The following is a 7,019-nucleotide window of genomic DNA, read 5'->3' as shown; positions in this document are numbered from 1 at the left end:
GAATCCCTATCACTATTGCTTTTCCAATCTTCCTCCTGCACACCACCCCACCCCCCAACCCTCAACCCTCATACAGCTGAGACACCCATGGTGCTATGGACATGGCTCTGGCTGCACTTACCAGGATTCAGAACTGAATACCAGCTAGAAAGGGAGATGTACTCAGGGGGACTCCTGCACTATTTGCCTGGACCTCTTTGATTGCCTGGAGGTCACCCATTCCTTTTACCTGCACACACTTAAGCTGTGCGATGATGACATCCAGAAATGTGCTATCCGGATAACTTTCAGCCTCGTGGGTACCCTGCAGTGACGCCAGCTGCTGCTCAAGCTCTGAAACCCAGAGTCTGAGCTGCTTCAGCTGATGACACTTCCTGCACATGTGGTTGACCAGGACACGAGAAGTATCCTGGAGTTCTCACATGGAACAAGACGTGCACTTCATGGGTCTGAAGTGCCCTGCCGTGCCACTATTTATTGGACTAACTAAACATAATAGAAATAAACTAACAACTTATTAAATACTTAATTAAAAATCGCAGCAGCTACTCCAGCACTTATGCTTATAAACCAACTGTTATCAAATGAAAACAGAAATGCTGGAAATACTCAGCAGGTCTGGCAACATCTGTGGAGAGAGAAATAGAGTTAACATTTCAGGTCTGTTATTGGTTATTGGAAAAAAAAGCAAGTCGTGATTTTAATACCAGATCTCTTGACTTTTTGAGAGTTTGTTCTCTTGATTTTTGGAACCGCAGGGTTGGGATTATCTTCTTTGGTATTGTGTGTTTTTTTATCTGATTACATTTCTGTGAAGTGCCTTGGGACTTTTGCCCGTTGCTGAAGGTGTTACATAAATGCAATTTGCTGTGGTTTCAAGCTTTGTGTAACAGTGGTCTGGTTAGAGCTGTAATCTCCTTCTCACGTGATGCGCGGGGATTCCCTCGCTTGACGCCTGCCGCCGTCACCTTATCGACGTCCTGACGTCTGTCCGCCTGGATTGTGCGTCTGGACGTTGCGAGCTTCGCTTGGGCGCTCGCGATCCTGAGGCCAATCCCGTCGGCGCCATATTGTGATCCACTGGGGAAAGAAAAAGAAAAGTGTGAGAGGACGAAATTGAACTTTCGAGATCAGCCTTAACAAACTTCAGGCTGGTTTAAACTGCGCCGAGTTGAAGGTCTGGTAAACTCAATGGTGAGCGAGAGAAAGGCAGCGGTTGTTTCTGGAAGTTGCGGCCGTTTGTTAATTAAAGTGAAAAGAGCTACTTGCCCGTGTTGGTGGTAACTTCGCGCGGAACGGAGAGCGGGCTCTGGGCGTTAACATTCAACCAGTCAGGGGCGGTAAATGGGAAGGAAAACGGTAACCTTGGAGCTTGTGTCCACTGTGTCCGAACGTGTAAGAGCTCGGGCGGCGGCGGCCCCGTCCCGGGCTGCGAGTCCGCTTTTATTTGCCAAGTGTTTACATGTGTCACATACTGACCGTGTTGTAAATTTAAAAAAAACTCAAACTATTGCTGGTGTTCTGTAAATGACACTTTCTTTGCCTCTGATATTTTACAAGCGTTATTGTCCTTGCGACGCTCTCAAGTTATTTATACTTGTAGATCACAGGCGTTGACTTTTCGTTTTTGTTAAAAAAAAAAAGTCGTAGCAACAAGTAGTTGTTTTCTTAAGACGTCGTTTCTGGGCGTGTGCTTCTGGTAGAACTGGTAATGTGAGTTTTCTCTGGGCTTGAATGTGTCGAGTTGTTTTGATCGAACGCTTGTGTCTAACATTGACACTCAAATTGAGTGCCGTCGATAAAAATCCATTTTCTTTAAATTGATCAACCTTATCATTTTAAAATATACTGGACTAACCGTTCGACTATCAATTACGTATCTCGGACAGAATGTTATTCTTACACGAACTTTCATTCCTGTTTTAACTCTTGTCTAATGTTGGCTGAGTGTCTTAATTAGAACTAAGCGAAATCAGGAAGCACTTCCTACAAAGAGTAGTGCAAATTTGGAATTCTGCCCCTGAAAAGGCTGAGAATGCTGGATCAATTGAAGCTGACAGATCAATAGATTTTTGTTACTTATGGATAAAACTCCAGGTATGTATCTACCATTGAATGGCAGAACAAATTTGAGGGTTTGAATGGCCTATTCCTGTTTGTGCTTAAGTTTAACTCTTAAATGGTCCGGAGCAGTCAGTTTATAATTATTTTAATTGTTGGTTTCATTGAAAATGTATTGCATTCATGTTGCAGCATTTCTGATAGCCTTTTGTTTTGGAATGGCTTATTGGCTGAAGAGAACATCTATAATTTTATTCAAGTTGTAAAACCATATTACCATTGAAGACACCCAAAACACCCTGCTGCTGCAATGCTTATTCGTCAGGAGTGGTCCCATTTATTTCACAGCTAGAGTCCATATCTGGAGGTTGTTCTGGCTGTCAGCTATCTGCTGACGCGGTTGGTAGGTGCAGCTTGGCTCAACAACATTCAATCAAAAGTGAGGTAGGCAATGATCCAACACTTGATGAAGTGATAACTTCTGTCAACCAGATGATAAGCAACCAAGCTTCTGGTCTGACATTATCCCTTCAGAAGTACTGAAACATGGAGAAGACATACTGATCTCTTGGATACATGTCCTATTTGTGAAGCTTTGGCAGAATGAAGAAAATTGAAGTGACCTTAGAGATGCCATGATGATCACAATCTTCAGGAAAGAAGACATGTTGAACTGTAGCAACTCAAGGGGCATGGCATTACTCTCAACTGTTGGCAAAATTCTAGCTCGGATACTTCTTAATCACCTTCCACCAATTGTAGAGGAGGTCCTTCCAGAGTCCCAGTGCGGCTCCTGATCTGCCAGAACAACCATCAACATGATCTTCACAGCATGCCAACATTAGGAAAAATGCAGAGAGCAGAATATCCTTTGAAACATGGCTTTCTTCGATCTCACAAAAGCCTTTGACTCTGAATTGAACTGCTCTTTCGAAGGTGCTACAGCGATATGGATGCCTAGCTAAGTTCACAAGCATCATATATCTCCATGACAATATCCAAATATCAGTACTATGCATTGACTCCGCTACAGACCCCTTCCCTGTCAAAACAGGTGGCAAACGGGTGTGTCATTGTACCAATACTATTCTCAATCTTCCTTGCAGCAGTGCTGCAGTTTACTACTGACAGGCTCTCTTCAACCTCAACCAGCTGAAGGCCAAAACCAAGATAAGAACCACTTCTATAATAAAACTACAATATGCTGATGATGCATAAGTTAGTGTTCACTTTGAAGAAGAACCACAACAGATAGTTGAAGCCTACGAGAGCAACAGACTTGCTCTGAAGATTAAAGCCCTTGACCAACCCACGCCAAATGTATCAAATCCAGTGCCTTCAATTGAGATTCTTAATGAAGTGTTGGAAAATGTTCCTCACTTCCTATATCTTGGGATTTCAAAAAGCTGACATTGATTAGGTACACCACCAAATCCAATGTGCTAGTTCAGCCTATGGTAAATTCCATATTTGAGTTTCCAAGAACCATGATATCAGGCCCAACACTATAAACTCAAAATCTAATGGACAGTGATTCTCCCCACGTTTCTCCATGTGCTGAAGCTTGGACAACTTATGGATGACACATCAAGGCCCGAGAACAGCATCATCACTGTTTTAGAAGAATCTTGCGAATCAAGTGGGAGGTCAAAAGAACAAACTTGAGCGTCCTCCAAGATATCAGATTTGCCAAGTGTAGAGACCAAGATAATCTCCTGTCAGGTGAGCATGTTGTCAGAATGCCTGTCCAAACAGGTGCCGTGTCGTGCTCAGAGCTACGCTAAGGAGCCCGTTCACATGGAAACCAAAGGAAATGCTTGAAAGACAGTCTCAATGAAGATTTGTTCTATTAATGCAAACATGGGAAGCAGATGCCCAAACTTGGACAAAATGGTGATCCATCACCAAAAATGTCTTCAAGACATTCCAATCAACGAGAGCAGCCACTGAGACAGAATGGTGAGAGAAATGGAAGGAGACGGCAGCTAGTCAAGCCAACAATTTGCTACTACCTCTACCAGCTGACAACCGATGTCCTCACTTGGAGAGCCTGCAAGGCTCATAACCCATTTGTGAACCCACAGTCAACATTGACCTCCTCATTTCCACCCAGCCGTCTGCAAGGAAGAATCATCCTTGACACAAGGGATTGCTGATGATGACTATTGAAGATACATTTTTAATTTTTTTCTTAATTGAAGTTTTACTCAATGTGAACCAGTTTTAAATTTGCATTGGGGCAATGACTGTGCACCTCAGTGTGAATTTTTGTTCACAGAACTGTTGGAGTTGCTAGTGCTATTAAAATTATGGTCATTTAAAGCTTGACTGATATCCTGGTGATTTTCTTAAACTTAGCGAGTTGTTTATGGGTAATACTTTAGTACTTATGGAAAAGTTTACAGTGCCACGAGTTAGCCATCTGAGGTCAAGCATTGTACAGTACTTATAATTAAAATAATGTAACTTTCTAGGAAGTTTTACGTAGGTGAAGCAACGCTGTAATGGTCTGAACTGTTATGCTAAGAAAAGACTGCTTTACTCTGGGAATGGTTTGCACAGTGATATATAAGCAATTTCAATATTAAGCACAATATGCACACCATGTGTTTCACCTACCCTCGAACACAGATCTTCCATAAAAATGCAAACTATTTCGAGGAAGTCAATAATTTTTCCTATTAACTTCAACAATTATCCTGAATTTTAAAAGGATATAGGCTAGTAGAATGGACAGAGAAGTGGCAGATGGAATTTGATAGAGAAGTCTTTGGTGATGCTTTTTGGCAGAAGGGATAGGGAGGCAATATACACTTACTGGTCCCATCCTAAAGAGTGTGCAGGAACAGAGGGACCTTGTCACCCATGTGCACAGATCCTTGAAGGTGGTAGGACGCAGAGTAATTAGCAAAGCATATGGGATCTTGGGCTTTAGAAATAGAGGTATTAAGTACAAAAGCAGGGAAATCATTCTGAAAATGTATAAAGCTCTGGTTAGGCCACATTCCAGTTCCGGTCACCACACTTTAGAAAGGATGTAGGGGTCTATGAGAGGATGCAGAGGAGATTTACCAGAATGGTTCCAGGGATGAGGGATTTTAGCTACATGTTTAGGTTGGAGAAAATGATGATGTCCTCCTTGGTGAAAGGCAAATGAGGGGAGATTTGAATAGAGGTGTACAAGATTATGACTAGTTGAGATAAGGTGGACAACGAAAAGCTGTACCCATTAACTGATGGTACAAGGTACAAGGACTAGGGGACACTGATGAAAGGTTTTTGGGCAAGAGATGCAGGGGGAATGTGAGGAGAAACTTTTAAATAGAGAGACTGATAATGACCTGGACACTGCCTACGAGGGTGGTGGAAGTGGGGACGATGAATGATTACAGAAGGAATTTGGATGGGCACTTAAGGGAAGTAAACTTGCAGGGCTATGGGATAGAGCGGGAGAATGAGACTGAATGGATTGCTCTATGGACTCGATGGGCTGAATGGCCTCCTTCTGTGCCACTGACTGACTTTATAAAAGCATAAAAATTACATCACAGAAACAGGCCATTTGGCCCAACCAGTTCATGTTGGCATTTATCCTCCATGTGAGCAAGTAGTTCTAAAGCATGTCTTAATTTCAGGCTCCATGGCTCGGTATTCATTCCCTTATCTATACTTAATTTTTTTCTTCCTCCCTCTGTAAAGTGACTTAGAATGTTTTCCATGTTGAAGGAAAGAATAGTGCCCCGAAGATGGACTGCTGTGGTGAGTCCGTGGAGTGATCAAGTGTCAAAGGAGGAGAACATAGGAGCAGGAGTAGGCCATTCAGCCCATCAAGTCTGCTCTGCCATTCAATATGATCATGGCTGATCATCCACTTCATATCCCATTATGTAATTGGTTTTTAGAAATCTGTCAATCTCTGCTTTAAACATACTCTGAGCTTATAGGAACATGAGAGTTCAAGGGGTTGATGAAGGAAAGCATGCAGCAGTCATTGAGGTGCTCTGTGCAGGTGGTGAAAACCTGATTGTGGGATCTTCAACATTATAATTGGGCTTGAGGTTTAGTAATGTTGTACACATTTTTTCTTTTTTAAAATTCATTTCATGGGATGTGGGCATTACTGAGGCCGAAATTGCAGTGCCCCTCTCAACTGCTCCGGGCAGTGGCAGCTGAAGCAGAAATTGCACCCCAACCATACATCCTATGCTGCAGTAAATTTCACACGCTGACAACCCCACAAAATTTGTAATTTTACCTCCTGCTCTTGCTGAAACAAGTCTCTCTTTCCCCAACCATTCCTTCTCACCCCATCCTTGCTCCCGAATTGATCTAATATGGAAGTGTCAAACTCAGTTTACAGAGCCTGATTTGTTATCCTAGCACTTGGTGTCGGCTACTCTCAGCAGAAGTATATGTGGTCACACTAGGGTAAAATTTAGTGTGTTTTTTTGCTTGGTTTTTTTTGGGCGTAAAATGGATGTGATTTTGTAATAAATCTGCTTCAGCAGCATAGCCATTGCCATACTGGTCATTTTTTATGGTGTCCCTGGTGGCTGCCTGAAATCAGCATTGGGTTAATTTAAATGTGTCAGAAGGGACCTGTGCCTGATTCAGGGCCCTTCTGCAAAATGCATTAAAAAACTAAGTGAAGTATTTAACGTGCAAGCTTCCAACTAGTTTTTCCAGTTCTACAGTGGCCTAACTAACAGACTTTAAAGGGACTGTTGTCTGCTACTGAAAAACTGGTAGAGCAAATGGCCTCTTCCAGCTCCAGAGCACTACCATGGACTGCTGCGATGTCATTGTTGGCCTTTATACATTTACTTTCTCAAAACTATGCAGCAGGCCCAAATAAAGACCTGCTACCCGACGGGACCCAATGACTTGTCTGGTTCGGGTCGGGTTGCTCTTCTGGGTCCGGCTTTCGGACTGGGTCCGGGTCGGGGACACTAAGTATT

General features: G+C 42.8%; 1 protein-coding gene across 1 annotated transcript in view; it reads left to right on the top strand.

The window, feature by feature from the left end:
- The first annotated feature begins 982 nt into the window (after positions 1–982).
- Positions 983–7,019, top strand: part of plekhf2 (pleckstrin homology domain containing, family F (with FYVE domain) member 2) — a 59,294-nt gene continuing 53,257 nt past the window's right edge. Inside the window, exon 1 of the mRNA XM_068031556.1 lies at positions 983–1,194. The gene's annotated coding sequence lies outside the window, so the exon portion shown is untranslated. The remainder of the gene's footprint in view (positions 1,195–7,019) is intronic.

Source organism: Heterodontus francisci, chromosome 5 (assembly GCF_036365525.1).
Source record: "Heterodontus francisci isolate sHetFra1 chromosome 5, sHetFra1.hap1, whole genome shotgun sequence".
In the NCBI taxonomy this organism is placed as follows: Eukaryota; Metazoa; Chordata; class Chondrichthyes; order Heterodontiformes; family Heterodontidae; genus Heterodontus; species Heterodontus francisci.
This window is presented reverse-complemented; position numbering and strand designations above follow the sequence as displayed.